Source organism: Clinocottus analis, unplaced genomic scaffold (genome assembly GCF_023055335.1).
Source record: "Clinocottus analis isolate CAN_PGR_092001 unplaced genomic scaffold, fCliAna1.0.p SCAF_17, whole genome shotgun sequence".
NCBI classification, from domain to species: domain Eukaryota; kingdom Metazoa; phylum Chordata; class Actinopteri; order Perciformes; family Cottidae; genus Clinocottus; species Clinocottus analis.
The window spans coordinates 406,061-425,167 of record NW_027175898.1 but is presented as its reverse complement, the minus strand read 5'-3'; the positions used below and the strand labels follow the sequence as shown (position 1 = coordinate 425,167).

General features: G+C 45.4%; 1 protein-coding gene across 2 annotated transcripts in view; it reads right to left on the bottom strand.

Annotated features, from left to right (window-relative positions):
- The window catches only part of daam2 (dishevelled associated activator of morphogenesis 2), a 97,680-nt gene extending 81,811 nt beyond the window's left edge, over window positions 1-15,869 (bottom strand). Inside the window, exons 1-2 of one of the 2 annotated variants that reach the window (XM_068579760.1) lie at window positions 15,712-15,869; window positions 13,205-13,345 (exon numbers count right to left, since the gene is read on the bottom strand). The gene's annotated coding sequence lies outside the window, so the exon portion shown is untranslated. The remainder of the gene's footprint in view (window positions 1-13,204; window positions 13,346-15,711) is intronic. The other variant, XM_068579758.1, reaches the window with a different exon arrangement.
- Between the last annotated feature and the right edge of the window lie 3,238 nt (window positions 15,870-19,107).

Below are 19,107 nucleotides of genomic sequence, written 5' to 3'. Positions count from 1 at the left end.
AGAAAGTGCTTTTGTGAATGGCTTGTTTGTCCCGGAGGCAGACTGGGCAAGGTCAGAGGTCACCCAACCGCCTGCACCCACAGAACCTCTGCTGTGTGCCTGGATGTGTGCCAGCTAAATGCAGTCATGTTGAGACAACGTTCCAGCTTTCTGCTGACTGACTTATGACAGCTTCATCGTGGTAACCGATGATGTAACACCATCTTCAGGCGCGAAGATCAAGCTCTATTCACTTTTGGATAATGTTAGAATAATTGTATCACACAGTGCAACCATTTTTAAAATGTTGCGATGCACAGGTTTCTTTCCACGACAGCAGAAACTAAAACCATACTTTGCTTCTCTTGCTTCTCTTGACTGACAGGAATCCAGGTGTACCGGGGTAAACAACTGATGGCAAAATTCAAAAGGAAACGACCTTGCTCTTTTTTCCAGATGCCACCATTCAAAAGCGATGTTTATGTATTCTCGTTGCTGTTATATTGCCGATACAGGGACTTCACTCCAGAGAGTGCAACTTCAGCTGGACGACTGACATAATAATTTATCACTATTTCTTATACCGACATAAAAAAATTCATAAAGCTCAAAAAGCGCCAGCCTTTTCAGGAGGGACTTCCTTTGTGAGTTCTTTCGTTGACCACAGACTCAACCCGAGACTAAATTCTCCATCTGAGCTTCTCCAGGTGCAAGAGTGTCCCTTCTTAAAACCCATTCAGAACTATATAAATCAAGGCCCTCAAAAGCATTGCATATGTCTGTGCATGGTGGAGCATGTCTGGGAAATAGGAATAAAAAGTTGAGTGCAATTTTAAATTACATTCTCACACACACACACACACACACACACACACCTCCAGAAAAAAAAAAATGCATGTAGTTGCATCTGTTCTGCAAAAGGGGCCTCCTGCGGACAGGTGCATGTCCGCGTCCAAGACCTTACGACAAGGTTGCTGACCCTTAACCTCTTGTTATGGGTGGGAAAGTCTTTGAACCTGGCGGCACCATTAGACACTGACACTTTTTAATGACACTGGCCAAGGTTAAGTGTTAATCGACGGTGCTGGTGGTTGTTTGTCGTTCACCGCTGCCAAAGCAGCAGGTCAGAGCTTCAAGCAACCTGGCTGGTCCCAGAGAGATAAGGTAATGCTGAGGGCATAATGTACAGGGACAAAATGCCAAACAACAGAAACACAGCAGTATTTCATTTGCAAAATGCTGTAACAGCTACTGTGACAAAAGAAATAAAAGCAGTTCTCTCCTTTCTCAAAACATTTAAATCACAAAGCAGAGGAAATGGATTTCCTAAAAATAGCCCACCAATTTTTTTCTCAAACCCTCTGGTCTGGCCTGACCATAATGGATCCAACCAACCTAAGTAAAGCCACAGTTTACTCTGAGTGACGCGGCTTACATCGTCGTTTCTCAGTCCCTCTCTTTCTGGGCAGATGATGATGGCCTTTCTGGGTTCTGCACTGAAGCTTCTTATCCCATCTTATGAGCTCTCCAGAGATGACAAACTAATAACAAACACTTCCTGTTTATCCACATAGTAGAAGTGCTGAGGGACAGCCAGTGCAGTCTATCCCCCGTTAGTGCTGTAGGAACTATACAATACTTTACATTTTACACTTTATAATAGTTAGAAGGGGAAAACCGTAACTTAAAGAATTCAACTACAACATCCCATCAAATCCACAACCGAACAATTTTGGGACCACGCAAATTTAAATCAAGGATCTCTGCACTCGCGAAACAGCAGTCGATCTTTGACCCATCAGCATCACTCGAGCACACGTGCCTCGTGTTCAGTGCAACCACACAGAGAGCTTGTCTGTACAGCTGCCTCCTACATGGTGGGAAGGGTCAGATGTGTTATTACAATGATTTACGATCCCCTGAAGCTGAGGAGCCCTTTGCCACATCCTGTTCCCCAGCTGAGGAGGGGGCTCACACAAAACCAAAATGAAGTTACTTCGTGATTTTATCGTGGACTGTCACATGGATTACGTTGCTGTCTGCCGGGTCAACACTTTCCCTCCAGTGGCTGAGTGCAACATACTGGGGCCAAAGGTTGTTTCTGCGGGACTGGGTCAGGACTTTGATATCTTCCTGCAGTCATCAGCCAGTTATATATGATGGACACAAGCATGTGATTACAGATTACACCCAAACTAGATGCGTCCCTCCACTTCCTGCCGCCTGTGTCACAGTGGACAAAGATGGGTTGCTCTGCATAGAAGCAGAGCAATCCAGCATGCCCAATTCATTTATTCATTCATTACAGTTTAGTACAACTGGGATCATATTTGAGTAGTTTAAGTCATCTTTGCCACCGGCAGCATTTATAAATACCTATATATAGATATATCTATATATAGCTCCTTTAAGCAGCTGTGTGTGTGAGCAAAGGAGTGACTGTGCTGGTGAGAGTGGGAACACAGACATGGATCTTCTCATTGCTGTGTGTGTGTGTGTAAGATAGACAATGTTGGTGGGACGGAGAAAGGGGAGACGGGGACGGGAGGGGACGGAGGGGGCGGTGGGGAGGGGGGGGGGGGGGGCAATGTGTGCCCATTACTCGCAAGAGGGGTAAATGATGGTGTTGATTAAAGCCAGCTATGCCTAGAGGCAGGAGCTCAGCACATCCTTCACCTCCGCTCTGAAATATGGCTTCTCAGTGACAGTCACTGACAGACAGCGCTTCTTTATTGTCTGCTGCTAAAAAGTGTCACTTCCTGTTTTAGACAGACAGATAACTTGTAAAATCAAGCTAACAAACTGATGATGAGAAAACTTTGTCGCAGTATTTATTTTTTATATAAATACAATTCATCTGCAATGCTGTGGGTTTTTGAATACGCACAGCGTTGCAGATGCATTGTATGTACTGTATGTGTGCAGGTTCTGGACACCAGGCTGAAATGTGTAGAATGTAGTAGTGTGGATGTAGCCTTGCTGCCCATAACTGTATCTACGTTCAGAACGTACAGGTAGGGTGATCCAGAAGGACAAACCATACCATCAACGGCTCCCATCATCATTAACAGAAAATAGAGTCGAAGAGTATAATTCTAGCTAAAAAGAGTCTGGTGGAGGAGAGGAAACTCCACCTTGAATGGCCCTCAAATCCTTAAATGTCCATGTTTATGTTGTTCCCCATCTTCCGTGTGATTTCAACACAGACCTAAGAACATTTCTGCTGCGTTTCTTCATTTGAGACAGGGCTGTTTTAACTTCCTAGTAGTAGTTCTTTAACAGCTAAATTCCTATCCTATGATTTCTATAACACTAGTGTCCTAAATACCATCCTGAAGTGAGATAAGATAGTGTAAGCGACGTGGGTGTATCAGCAAGAATAAATCAGTCCAACACGTTCTGGGTTTTCCTCATAACTTTAGTCACAAGTCCACATTCCAGCCGCACCGCCAAGTCCCCGTTTTCCCTTTCACTTCTCCTCACTCTTCTTCTCCCTCTCACTTTACCCTCTCACATCCAGACGCACGAACAGCGCTGACTAGTGGTCATACCTCATACACGTAATTACATTTACATCATGCAATTTCACTCTTACAATAGTATTCCAGACTTCAGTCCTTTCTGTAATGAGGCCTCTGCTACGAATAAAAAACAAGCCACGACCCCGGTAAAACAAATCTGGGTCAATCACATCTACTCTGGCTGCGTACAATCAACACACATTGTTTCGATTACATGCTATTCCAGCTAAATGGCCAGGTCGGGCCTGCAGTCCTTGTCCCATTGCACACAGCAACAGAAATGTGGGTCAGCATTCTTTTTTCCTCCGGCGGCTTTTCCTCTCGCTGCATCTCGGTTTCCTTAATGGAACAATGAGTCTGCCTTTTTTTTGTTCCTCTCGAGACAGTAGGACTGTCGTGAGAACTGGCATTATTATGACCACGGGGCACGATTATGAAGCTGAACTCGGTGACCTCGCCTCACAAACGCCTATGAACCATTTCATTAGTCACAAGCATTGATTGTTGGGACCGGGATGAAAGGAAGGGGCGAGTGTGTCTCAGTGGATAGCATTGCTGTTTTCCAATCAGAGGGTCAGTGGTTCTGCTAATCCATGTCGATGTGTTATTCAGCAAGACACTTAACCTCAAATTGCTCCCCGTTGCTGTGTCTATGGTGTACAGAGCAAAAAAATGTAAGTCGCTTTGGATAAACGCATCAGCTAAAATTCAATGTAATGTAATTGAAGCCGATCGATGAGATGACCCAAGGGAAGGGCTCGACGGCCACTTCACGCTCGTCCTCCGTTGACAGCCTCCTTTGAGCAAAAATGGCTTCCTAAACTTTGGGCCTAGAGTTCTAGAGAGACAACGGGAAGCCAAGCTGCAGAGAGGTGGTCTGCAAGTGGAACAGAGCTAAAAATAACCTACAGTGAAAAATGTACTGACAGTTGATATACTGTTACATTGGAAGTCTTCAAGTGTATTCTAATGAAACACACACGAAAAAAATAAGAGCGGGGATAAGTCTGGGAAATGTATTGCGCGCCGCTTCACCAGTAGCCAAATGCACAAGACAAATTTATGACCGGCGTATGCTTTAACACTTTGTCCGCTGTGTTAAAAGTGAGTTTGTGCGCGCTCGAATATCGGCGACAAAACAGATCACAGCGGGGTTTCTTCCCTCCATTCTGCTACACAGGGCCACACCAGCGGGCAGCAGATTTCTTTCCTCTTCCCTTAGCTCCTGGAAGGAATGTCAGGAAGGTAATGTGGTGACGGGTGGGTGAGGAGTGTGCGTTCATCCATGCGAGCTACATGGTAGCATACGCTATGTTAGGACTGCTTCATGGAAACTGACATTGCAAAATATATATTTTTGCCCTGCAATATGATAAAAACACAAGATTATTCATCCTGTAGACTGTTGCCTATATTGGAAAGTGAAACGCATCCGTCTATCAGAGATTTGCTTCCCTAAAAGATGCCGTTTTATTTCTGGCTTAAAAAAGGTGGGAAAGGGGCGGATAGAAAGATGAGGCTCCATTTGCTTCTGGAGCTCCTGCTCCCCACTGAGGGGTGAGAGATAAAGAATGCACAAGCCTTCCTGCCTCGCGGCGCTGCGTTTCCACAAACGTCGCCCGGTTTATGTACCGAAGCCTGTCACCAAGGCAACCTGGCAGTGAAACGGGGCCCAGCACAAGAGCGGGGGAAGGAAGGGGACGAGTGAGAGAAGCAAGGCTGGGAACAGGCTGAGAGCAATTCTTCTTCATCTTTATTTTAAAGCAAGATGATCCAGATACTGTGAATACATAACATATCCTCCTGGAAAATCTTATTTAATTCTCATGGAATAATTGAATTTTCGCTCATTATTTCAGCAGTATTTCATCAATACCTTTAACTTGATAAACACGCCTAAACGTCCGTTCAAAGTTCCTCTCCTCTCTCGCTGTCCAACAACCACTTCAAAAAGAGGATCCCAACTATTTTAAAGTTTGTCACCATGCCGTTGTAATAGCCCGAATCACTCTGGTAATGAATTGTACATTTAAGGCAATTTGTTTGTTAGCGCAGCAGGACGGTGGACGTGTGCATGGGTTGATACAGCAGCATTAAAATGTCTGCACCGAGGGTCCAATCTGTCTGACTAATGCCTCTAATCCCCCACACCCTCCCCCCCGGCGCTAGCATCAATCCCACTAGATGTGGTCAAGGGCAAGGGTACAGTCGGGTAGGATCACTGCCACTCCGCTGACCTCTCCCATTTCTCTTCTTCCTATCTCTCTGCCGATCACTAATGTCTATCGGCCTCCGCACACTTCACATCTTATCCTCACGGCTGCTGGACAATGTATAAGGTGTAAGAGGGGTTGCAAAAAAGTCATTTGCGAGATGGATTACTACCCTAAAAACAATTAATGCTCCCATGCTGTTGCTAGAGGGAATCGGCCTCAAGTAACCTTTTAACGCCGGCCAATTCCTGCGCTGCTGAAACCGTCAAATTGTTTGGCGCACCGACAGCAATGACTTATGGGTTATCTCTCCATCAGTCCATTGCTGACAGGACAGACCTTTCAACAGAATAGGCACACATTCTTTTTTTAGTTTTTACCTTCCTGGATCCGTTTTTCTCCTATATTCTGACACTTGAATGCCAACCGTGATCCTTTTAACTGCAAGCCAGCTATGGCAACCACAGCCAACATCGGCGGCGACAAGCGCTACGTGACCATAGTAGCAGGCGACCGCATGTACAGGTGCACACTCTAAATGACTAATTGACCACTGGCAGGTCTAGAGACAACATGCATCACGTGCCATCTGGCGCCTTCGCCGATGTCGCTTCAAAACAGGAAAAAGCGGTGTCCCGCTTCGCGTTTCCAGCCCCGTGTGATCTTATACAATTGTACAAATGAGTTTCCCTTGAAACCCATACACAAATATAAACATCTGTTTATGAAACACAATGCGCATGGATACTGAAGCGATCAAAAATAACGGTTGCCATGACTTGGCTGGGTCATTTGAGTTCCCCCTCGTTGGATCTAGGCGTCTATTTACGCCAGTGCTTCCTGAATGCTGATGGCAGATAGTCCCCTGGTTTACACAAGTGGAAGGAGAGGAAAAACAGCACACTGCTCTGAGAGGCTGCTGCCGGATGCATAGGAGGAAGTTGGAGAGGAATGGCGGGGGGTGAGGGGTAACCAAGGGAACAGCACCAAGGAGGTCACCTGATGTCCACATGTGATGTTTACCGCAAAGGGAATGATGGAGTGTACGTAAGAGGAGTGTGGCAACCGTTTTAACAGGAGAGCCATTGTGCCGTTGTGCATCAGCACAAACGTGAAAAAGAACCTGTGTTTTACATCAGTATTGATCAGGGAGAGCGGACAAGAAGAAAAGAGAGAGAAATACGGTTAGAGGGGGAAACAGCTACCACGTGTCAAGAGGCCGAGTGAGCTGTACTGGAAGGAGAAGGGACGACCCGGTACGAAGAACCCCTCTGCCGACAATGGAACTGTGCAAAGGACTCAGTTCCTCACACGGCACAAATAAATGCTTCGCCTTTCAACGGGCCATTTGAAGTGCAGCGCCAGAGCCCGGAAAAAGAACCTGAGTGAGATCAATCTGCCTCTCTGGAGGGATAAATGCAAAAGGCCCCATTTCAACAAGCCCTCTCCTGAGACAGGCCCCTATTCATACTGCCTCTGAATGCTTTAGTTGTTACCAACCACGCGGTTTGTCACTTGGCAAAAAGGAGTTTTTGAAAAGAACTTGCCGGGGATGAAGGATCTATGGTTCGGCTCCACCGTTCAGGCAGAGTTGGTCTGTTTAGCCACTCAATAAGCAAAAAAAAAAGAAGTTTCTTACCGCTCCTGTATTCTTCAGCAACATGCAGCCATCCATCTCAAAGCTCAAGCACAATGAGAGGAGAGTTAGCTCAGATGTTGCATTAAAGGCTGAGAGAGAGCCCGTAGCAAGACCGTAAAAGTGTCCGTCACAGCTTTCAATTCCACTTAAGAACTTTGGACTGTGCCATAAAGTCATAGCATGATTGGAAAGAAATGCAAATTTAGTAATCTAAAAGTCTTAGCAGGAATTACGACAGTGTTGAGCTAAAGATATGTTTTACTTCTTGGTACTGGTTTGAAACAAAGTGAGATCAAAGTTTTGTGTTTAAAGCATAGGTCAAGAATATTATGACGGATTAGAAGGGTGAACGGGATGCGGCTGCATCTTAAATCTTTTTCAGATGCTCCAGGTTTATATCACTGCGAGTGAATTCAAGTTGCCTAAATTGAACGTAGGATGGTGGTGGGAGGTTGGGTTATCTGACGGTTTGTCTAATCGTTGAAAAATAATTACAGCTCGTTCCTATGCTGATCCCTGCAAGGCATTGTGGAATCAAAAGCCTGAGAAAGTCTTTCAGGGGAATCCCATGAATCAGATAGTGAACATTAAACAGTACCCAATTGTGAAAGTGGAAGCAAATCAATGCCAGTGGTAACTGAATGCATTGAAAAGGAAAATTGGAATTCAGAATCTAAATAAGCTGAAAATTAAAAATTAAAAATCAAAAAAATCCAGCTTTGGAGCCAGCATATTCTACTAAAGTAGCCAAAGTAAACCCACCACATTCTGGCTCATTTAAAAAGTAAAAACCTGTGTCAGATCAACATCTATGTCTCCATCTCAGCCCCATCCCCTCTCCCCGTCTGAAGTGATTAATTGGTAAGGAGTGCTTTTTGCCAGGCTTCTTTATTGCTCTGCTGAAAAGACTGAAGGATCTCCCCCTTCTGCCGCTTCTGAAAAGATAAACTGCTGCTGGACTATAACACAAGGGGGCCTGGTCATACATACAGTTAGTGACTTGGGACTACCCTACCACTAGAGGCTGCCGGGGGAAGAGGGGGGCCTCGAAGCAATGGTGGGACTCAGCCTCTCCGATTCTGGAGGACCCCAGGGGAAAAGCCGGTCCAGAGAGCGGGGGACTCTCACGGATAGTCAAGCAACTTTCCCACAATCAAGCACACAAACAGAGCCGCCCAGGGCAGCGAAAAGGACCCCTGTCCGTCGAGGAGAGGGAGGGACCGAAAGAGGAGGGAGATCTGTTTGTTACAATACCACAGCCCAAAGACGTGCATGCCATGCCGTATGGCTGGTGAAAATGCCCCGGCCCTGTGAAGGATATTCAGTGGACTCACCCGCAAGTAACCTGAAGTAGATTTTAGAACCTCAGAGGGCTGGAATGAGCCTCTACCAGATGATTTGGTCAAACTCACACAAGCCCATTGGTAAATTACCTCATTAAGGTAATCTGTCTTCAGCACAATCTCCCACTACAAATACCATCTGCTAGGCATTAAATGGGGTGTCAGGCCACTGAGGACATCTAGATTGGTAGCGGTGAGGTGAGACTAATTTAGGGAGGAGTTGATCCTGGGAAACAAACAATGCAAGATAAAAATTCTAGGACAATAAATTCTGTTCTCAGTTTCCCAATCGGCATTTGCAAGCTGAGGAAATTCTCAGTGTGAACTTTATCGTGAAGGGAAAACAAAGCCACATGATTCCAGATAGATTTTCGAACGCCATCGACTACCCAACCTGACATGTCAGGATAATTAAATCTGAAGCGCATACTGACAAGCTCTTTGTAAACACAATTTATTTCTGGGAGGGCCGGCCGGGCAGTAGGGCCGCGTCACAGGTCAAAGGTCACCTTTCACCAGGTTTCACTATGTGTTGAGTATACGCTTAACAACATAGGTTTGACCTCTGGTACAAAGAGTTGCATCTGTTGCAATCAAATGTCAGGGCCTTAAATCCTTTAGAGGTACACCAGGATGTTAAAAAATCAGTACACTGCTGAGTGAGCTGACAGCTTCGTGTCTCCATTGCTCAGTCTCGTACCCCACTGTCTCTGACCCAAGCCATACTTATTCAGGGTCCATCTCCTGGAAATCTAAAGGTTACGTCTTAAAAATGTGGCATGTAAGCCTCCCTTCGAGTTGGTCAGCAGAAGTCCTCAAACTTCCTTTTATAGAAGTAACCCCCCGAGCTGAATATCAAGGCCATTATAAATAAGAAGCTGGAATGCAGAAGGGGAAAAAATAAACATCCAGGCCGCTTCGTTATCTCCACTCAGCTGTGCCGTTTAGAGGCCAATCCTTCGAGGTGATGTCACGCTGGCATTGCGTTACTGTTAAAATAGGTTTCCTGTAATTTTGTATGGTGACTAATTCATTCAAGGAAAGGCAAGCCAACTCTACTAAATGCAGGACCTTGAATTAAGGTAATACAACCTTAAGGATTGTATATTGTGGAGAGATTGCATGTCTTGTTAAATTATGAAGCAGGTCCTAGTGCTAAATATATATATATATATATATATATATATACTGTGAATGTATTGAAATGCTCAATCCACTAAGAAACTAATTTTACTCATGTTTATTTAGAGACTGTGCCTGTAAACAAGCAGTCAGGATTTTAATCAGGTTGCGATGTCAAAACTATATAGTGACTTGTAAAAGGGCCGCTAATCTCTGTGTAGTTGACACAAGCGGTAAGTCCCCAACTGCAAGGACCCAATGAAGATGGCGACCAATCAGATGCTGTGCTTTTTTATGAAGGCTTCTTAAAAAGAAATGCCCTAAAACAGAGTGTTTTAGAGTCAAACATTTAGACAGAGGCTAAATGCAGGTAATTTTACATTAATTAAAGCATGCAAACACCAAACACGTCTTAGTAGAAACACAAATACATACATGAACCTGAAAATGAGCATGATGCGTCTCCTTTAACTAAAATCTCATCAACTGCAATTAATAACAATTGCCCTATGGGGAAGCCATCAGTCAGTGAACTCACATTCACACACACATCGACTTGAATGTGAATACAGGAATCATTGTGGAAGTCTACCCTCTGTGGATGAGCAAGGGGTCAGAAGTGGTTCAAACACCGATGATTAGTTATGTCCACTGGATAGTTTGTACAGACCACAAGGTCAAAACAGAACATCCAAGAAACCAACACTTGCTTTGAAGTAATGGTCAACTGATAGTGGATTTTAAAAGGCAGATAACGTTAAAAAAAAATAAGTCAAAAGCCGATTAATGGGCCGATACCAGGAGTTGATCACATGCACACATATCAACCAAAGTGGCCCAGAAATGATAAAATATGGCTTAAAGTTGTGCTGAGCTTTCACTTACTGCTAGCCAACTCACAATGACAATGCTTGCTAGCTAAACAGATACACCGTGCTTTCAGCATAACTTACCAATAACGCTCTTTTATGAAGATAACTTTCATTTATTTATATATTTATATATTTATATATTTATATATATATATATATATATATATATATATATATATATATATATATATATATATATATATATATATATATGAAGTACCCATTGACTTTATGCATGTAGCTTTGTATAATGGTGATGTACATTCCTGCATGACTGGCAGCAGTTGCGCGGACATTGAAAGGTTGAGCCAATGACGATGATCAAATTGGCCAAACCGATTAATCTGTCCACCGCTCGTTTCTTAAGGGCACTTAAATAGGTAAACCTCAAGGTGGTGGGATAACATTGTTTGAGGCTTTGTTGAGTACCGAGGAGCAGGGACAGACAGAGGACCATCTATATGTGCAGCCTCTCAAGCTAATTTCAGAGGCAAAGTAAGTTGGAGGGGCAGAGGTGCGAGGGAAACCTGCAGCCGAGAGAATCCGGGGCACTGACGCACTGGAGGTTTGACAAACGATTCCATATGTGCTCCAGATCCCATGTGAAAGAGCTGCTTTGTGCTCAGTGAGGTAGCATGCGCACTGGTCCCGAGTGGACCCCCCCCCCCCCCACCAACCCACTGACAAAACCTATCTGGCCCTTCCCCGGTAGCTCGGGGTAATATTAGCCAAGCGTGAGGGGGAGCAGGAGCAAGGGGTTCGGGTGCCCGTGTCTCAACCCTCAGTCTGGCAGTGTATTTTGACAGCGGCTAATTGCCTGTGACTACATGGAGACAGGGGGCGAAACAACCATTGCATTGAGTTAGTTGTCTGAGGCGGTTGACGGGAGGGCAGGGAGGGTAAAGGGGACCACAGTTGGGATCGAGGAGGCGTAGGTTGGGGGCAGCAAGATGTCAAAAAGTAAAGACATATTAGGCTATTCTCAACCTCCATTACCCCGAGTGCTAAATCATTCCCTGTGATGGGGGGAATCATTCGTCAAGACAGCAAAGAGGCAATCGTACACGAGCACCTGCTCCCCCTGTGTTCAGCCCTGATGGGACTGAAGAACCAATCATGTGGCCATTGTGCAGTAAATATTACCACGACTGTGGTCAAAAGCTCCCTCTGTGGATTATTAACAATGCACGGAAACCGAGACTTAAAATCACCTCTAATTTATACCAGGGGTTGAAGCGTGTCTAATCGGGTAGTCAAGGCGGCGAGCTACTGTTTCCAAAAACACCAGAGTGCCGAGAGAGCACAAAAGCCTGGCGAACACTGACACATTGTGCAGAGCTGCAGGAACAGAACCTGAGGCGTCTATTCTATGATAAAGTATCTGGGCTTTATGATATTTTAACCATCTGATTATGTAACTTTTTTTTTTTTTAATTTGGAGCGAGTGGGTGTGTGTGGTGAGACAGACAGGAAATTAGACTATAGGGACAGATTGAGGAGGAGGAAAAGGGAGAAGGGGGAGGAGAAATGGGGGGAGAGAGAGTGCAAAGTGTCTTGCACTGTTTTGTTTGATAGATCCCAGTGGACAAGAGGTTTCCTCCTTCAAGAAGCATGACCCATTGGACAATGTTTTTTTTCTGCATGCAATTAGGGTGAATAGGTTCACGGTTGCATAGCTTTACATACACCACAATAACTGGACCACAGAGTGATGCGAAAAGCAGAACGAGAAAGTAAATCCTGGAGATATACAGATTATTGAGGTGAGGTGCCAGCAAAATGTATATTAGGATCTTATCAGCACTGCTGCGCAGTCGGCTACGCCTCTTGCTGATCTGATGCCAGGGGTCTCTGGCCCACTGGGGCCGGTCTTCCCGTGCCATGTGTCTTCTCCGACTTAGGTAACTCCAAAGCCTTGCCACTCTACAGGAGAACCAGACCAGAGGCCATTGCCACCACCCATCAACAAAGCCATGCACAACGAGCACCTGAGGCCTGGACCTGTTCTACAAAGAGACGAGATGGGGGAGAGATATCTTAGGTTGAGACTTTCAACCTGGGATAAGCATCTCCAAATGTGTATTCTGCCTCCCCAATAAAGATAAAAGTCTGGAATTCAAAATGTAAACTGTCCTTGTTTTTTTTTTAAATTTAAATCGTCCAAAAACAATAATAGTCATAAAAAGACGCCATCAAAATCTGGTCTATGATACACGTCGTTTCATAGTGACATTGGATCCCATTTCTTCAGAGGTGTGCTTCGGCTAAGTGTAAAAATAATATGGTTGCCCCCTGCTGCAGAAACAAATCTGCGAACCAAAGCGGTTTCACTGTTTTCCACATGTGCTCGTAAATAAGCGGTGGTGTTCAGGGAGACTGACGGGTGGAAGAGGTGGGGTGGGGGTGTCATTACCACTTGGGACTGAGGATTGGGAGGAAAACAAGTGACGGGAGGGTTTGGCGGATGTAACGCTGTGTCTGGTACAGGATTATACCAATGCAGCTAATTACTCACAGACTCCGTCTTGCTGCGCCAGAAGCTCTGCACGGATAAAGTTGGGCCCGGCTGCTGTCCACTGCGCAGGAAGCAGGGTGGGCCGGAGCAGGGGCCGGCCTGATGCATTCACCTTGGCCACTCAGTGCGTCGGCAATGGGTCTGGAAGCAGAAAGTAGTGCTGGCCAACTTCTCAGGATGCAACTTTTATGAGGCCTGGCTGGGAAGGAGAGCCACCCACTTGGTGCAACGGTGTCGGCCCTTTCAATGTGATCCGTTTGCATACCGATTTATTAATAGTCACATTTGGAGTGCTTACATTCTAAATCCTGAGTGCCTCTGACAGATTGTACAATGAATCAACGGCTTGGCAGCAGATGTGCAAAGTGAAAGGCTGCACAAAAGATGCCCAAGATCTAAGCGGCATAGCGCCAGATCCCCCCCCCCCCTTCCCCCATCCTGCCCGGCACGCCCGATTCTCACCTTACGGCCCCAATGGGCAAAAGTCGCTTGCAACCAAAACATCTAGCCCCAGGTGGAAGCGAGTCAACATCTGTCTCTGTAACTGATTGGGAACAATGTTCCCCGACCAAAACAGACCACCAACAGCTCTACTATGTCTACCCTTCGCTTTGTCAGCAGAGGGGTACAGACAGAGGCAGAGCACCTCAGACCAGCAGCCTCGTTGCTTTTGGACGTCACACCTATTTTTTCTTCCCTTTCTGAGAAGGATCACAAATCAAAACAGGAGACTCTAAAAAACAGCCGCCTTTGCCTTGGGAGTAAAGAGACAAATATTCCCTGTTTTACATTGTATGTTTTTGCATGCATGAGGTTGAACCTGTGAAAAACGCTTAAAGCGTATTGAAAGCTCAGTGCATTGCAGCTCCGCTAAGAGACATACAGCCGCCTATAGTGTGGGGCTTTGCACGAAATCCATCCATTGCTGCTGTCCAATAATGCGAGTCTTCGGGGTTCACTGAGCAGCCCACTGAGGCCTGTAAAGTGTGCATTAGACATTATTGAGAAGTCCGTCAGCAGCCTTACATGGACAAATCCTGCAAGTCACTTACCCCCAATGGGTTAGCATGATTCAAATGTAATTTCCTTGTCATAATCTCATTCCGATCCTCTCACCCATAATCTTTTGTTTTGTATTCTTATTTGAACTGTGGCCCAAAAAACAGTTTGTCTTGATCCAGTAGGAGGAATGTAGCAGATGCTATGTTGGCAAAGCTGTGTGTGCGTGTGCAAAGGAAGAGGAGGGGATGATTTCTGTGCTGAGCATGGTGCTGTGCTCGTAAAGCCTCAACAACTGACCGAGAGGAGCCAATGCTGCATCACTGCCAGATGTTCAGTCAGCTTTAATGCCAGCCTATAAACACAGGCAGTGTGGGCTTTAAGAGGCATGGCTGTCCCCACCCCCACCCACCTAAGTGTCCAATCATTTCCCTTCCTACTATTAAAATATAAATATAATATAAAATATAATATAAATATATAAATAAATAATATGTAAAATATTTATTGCAGGAAAACAAACAGTAGGAGACTCACTTAAACAGAAATCATTTGGTTGAAACAACATTGACGTCGTTATGAGTAGGCATTTTTTTCAGTATGACCAGGCTGCGGTGCGATGACAGAGCATAGGGGACGCAGCGCCCTCTGTGGATGGTCACGGGAACTACACGCACCGTGTGGTACAGCGCGCGGCCGCCTTCTCATAACAATAATAATATTAATAATAATATCGTATATGTAACGCGCTTCTGTAAATACTGACTACGGATACTGACTACGGAGCACATCGGTATCGATCAGTGAAAATAAGCCGTGTGTGTGTGTGTGTCTCTGTCTGTCTGTCTGTCTGTGTGATAGATAGATAGATAGATAGATAGATAGATAGATAGATAGATAGATAGATAGAAAAAGAGAGAGAGAGAGAGAGAGAGAGAGAGAGAGAGAGAGAGAGAGAGAGAGAGAGAGAGAGAGAGAGAGAAGAATCGGTGAAGGCACGCTGTCATGCGCACAACTGCGTCTAAAGTAAGCAATGTAGATCGAATGGAGGTCGGGAACGCGCAATATTTTACAGGCAAGGAAAGTAGGTGACATGCAACAATAAATCGTGCCCCCCACCTGTAATATGGATATCTAATATATAGGATGATGGATCTTAATCTTAATTGGCATGATGGGCACGCAGCCGAGCCCAACAGGAACCCCTTTCCACCGTAAATCTCGAATCTCATCAGCCTCATTTCACGATACTACCCCCCCCCCCCCCCACACACACACACACACACACACACACACACACACACACACACACACACACACACACACACACACACACACACACACACACACACAGCGTGCGTGTTTGGACCTCAACGTAACCCTCATCAGCCCCTCAGCCCTCCAGACCCCCAGCCGACGGATACCTGAAGGCGTCTCGCGGCACCATCACAAGGCACCCGCTCCCAATTGACGTTGGGCTTTTTTTTCAGTGACACTGGACAACTTACCTGTGAGGCTTCGTTGCGGAGAAACGGTGGCTGCTCGGTCACAGTAAATCCCCTTGTCGCTGTCACCGCGCGTGCCACACGACCGAACGAAACCAGAGAGCCGCTGCCCACCTAACACCGCGCGAGGCTTTCAAGCGGAGCCGAATGAGAGCGCGGACTGAGGGACCGACAAGTCGGTCAAACAGCAGGCAGCACCACGCCTCCGCTCTTAAAGCTACCGCGCTCTGTCTGCGTGTGTGTGTGTGTGTGTGTGTGTGTGTGTGTGTGTGTGTGTGTGTGTGTGTGCGTGCGTGTTAGAGAGTGGGTGCGTGTGTGCGCGTGTGTGTGTGTTGAAGCTGAGGATGTACACTGTCATATGTGAAATATTTCATAAGTCTAACATCATTTGCAAAAACAATTCATTGTCTTTATTTTTTTTTTTTTTTTTTACCTTTTTCCATTTTTACCGATGAATAAGTAGCCAAGCAGCAAATGACATGTCACTGCAGCAATCTCACAGGAACAACAAAGTGTTTTTTTCTTCTAAAGTTAAAGCTCATCTCAAGGTAAGTGAGGTTGAGTCCTTAGTGAAGAGGCAAGTCCAGTCCCAAGTTAAGTGTGTGTGTGTGTGAGTGTGTGTGTGTGTGTGTGTGTGTCTGTGTGTGTGTTTGTGTGTGTGTGTGTGTGTGTTTGTGCGTGCGTGCTTGCGTGTGTGCGTGCGTGCCTGCGTAAGCGTGAGTGGGTGGGTGTCCTCCCAGGTCGTATTGCTGGGCCCTGCCGGAAGGGGAGGAACCAGTCCTGGTCCTGGTTCCCCATAGCAGACCCTGCTGCAGCAAAATGATAATTGTTTCTGAATTTGGTGCCATGAAACACCTTCTGTTGTCAGGGACCGCCTAAAATCAACATGACAAAACGAAAGTTCCTTAGAGTAGCTTTAACATCCGCTTATTTCATAATTTTCTTCCAGATCTTTTTTTTTTTTTTTGTATATTTAAACTGAAAACATCAAACGAACTCAAGCAATTAATTTGAGTCAAGGCTGTCAAGTCGCAAGTCATCAAAAACAATGACTTGAGTTGACTCAAAGTTCACGTCCCTGGAACAACGTATGTGAAATAATTACTGGTGTTACTGGATGCATACTGGTATGAGTGGGACGGGTTGCGGCGCACTGCAGCTCCCATGTTCGCCAACAAAAACAAGAGCCAGTAAAGTTCCCCAGACATTCGAGTAAAGGTCTCGCTTCCCCCAGTTGCTAAGCATTTAATCCTCTGAAATATGAAGAAACAGTATGACTGTTTTGATCTCCTCGCAGCTCGTAATCCTTCATTAATTGCAAATTCTGGGCACCCACTATGACCTGAGCTCACACACTGACGTCGACACTAGGTTCATCCATTTGAGGGTGAAAACAAGTCCCGTTGCAAGATAATTTCAATCGGCATCGTTAGGGGGCAGAGAGAGAAATGATATTTTGCATGAGTTAATATGACACCAAGGCCACGGCAAGCTGCTGTCACAGTAAATGTGTGACTGCTGCCCGTATTGTTTGGGATTCTTCAAATACCTTCCCGCTGTTAGTGCACAGCCGTTTCCAAAGCCCTGAGCAACATTTAACACTGCCGTATTCATAACAGTGCGGCCGCATGATTTGTGGTCATTGTACTCAATGCAATCCTCATGCACGTGTGCAACAACATTGAAGGGGAACAAACCGGGCTCCTGTTCAGGTCTGTACTTGTATGCTGGCTTTTTACTAGAATTTTACATGCTTTAATGTTTTTTAAAAAACACGTTATTTACCCCCCACGGTCTGTCTTTATGCTCGTATATTCACCTTGTGTCTGAAACTCTCCATTTAGCGCCTCTCTCTTTAAACCCCCCTCTTCCAATAAAAGCCCAGTCTGCTCTGAGCCTGCACATGACATTGGAAGGGGAGCCAGAACGGGTTGGCTTGTTCAATCACATGCTCTGTGTACTCATACTACCATACTAAATAGCATGGCAGAAAAACAAGAATGTACCCGATACACAGGGTGTCAAATGCAGTATATCAGGAAATACCAGGAGGACTTAACACATCCGTAGGCAGCTTTTGGCTATTCTGACCCACAATCCTATGCAGCGGATATATGAATATTTGGAATTTTTGTATATATTTCCCGATTAAAGGCACACTACATGTAACAGTACATACTTTGAAAGAGCAGCTGCAGTATAAGTAATAAGGAAAATGTTTCTCATGTTTTTCGATCTCGGCGCCCCCCCTTAAAGCTGACTGGCTTGTCTTATTTCTTAATTTGTAGGGTGATAAACTCTCCAGATATTCAAATGTCGGTGGACTTTGTCAGACGTCCCCTTGGAGGGACACAAATTCTTCTCAGTTGTGACCTTGACTTGCTCACGAGTTGTGCATTTCTCTGCGAGTTGCTTTGCTCTCTTCCCAGAAATAATTGCATCAGCTACTGTAAGTGTCACGTTTGTCAGGCGACGCGTCTGCACTCTTGACTGGAGCTTCAGGAGTCCATAGAGCTGTCCGGGGGCCTCGGCGGCTTGGCCTGTCAAGAGCAAAGATGACATTATCCAGTGGAGGCGAGGGATTTGGCCTGTGGGAGAAAACCAGGCATGGGGCCTCGATTAATCTCTTCAATTTGGCAAAAACCAAGCGGAGGTCAAATCTATAATCCAGAGTGGATAGTATATCATAGCGGAGTTAGATTCATGTCAGATAATGACACTCTGTCAGTAATTTAACCTGAGCCTTTTAGTCTGACCCCCCCCCCCCCCCGCCCCCCAAAACTCAGTCAGTGAATGAGCCATGCCGACATGTGGACACACACACTCACACACACACACACACACAAAGAGGCGAGTGGGTAATTGGCCGAGGTGAAGGCACTCTGCTGAAGGCGCTCTGCTAAAGTACATTTGGAACTCTTTCAAAGTTTTGGAAGGCATGAGGGCTGTTGGACTGCGGGATCTTGTTTGTAGTCCTGATTTGACACATCTGCCGTTAAAAAAGTTCCAATCAACACCTCAGGACCACAAAAGAGAGTCTTGCAGAACAGAAAATGAATTCACACGAAATGTAAAAACAGCAATAAATACAAAGATAGATAAAATATTATGATACAAATAAGTAAAAAATGAGAATACAACAGAATAGCAAATGTTGCACACTATGTACCTAATAATTAATATAAATGAATGTGGTTTCCATGATACACAAGCTATGGAACATTTCTATTCACACGTTGAGGTGCAACTGAATAATATGGTGGATCTTAGGATACAGGACTGCTTGTCAGGTTGGCCTCCTGGGATAAGCAACTTGGTGGCTTGACAAGATACACTTATCTCAAATTGCCTGAGTAACAATCCAGCTGAATAAATTACTGAAACGTTTAGTGTGAGTGG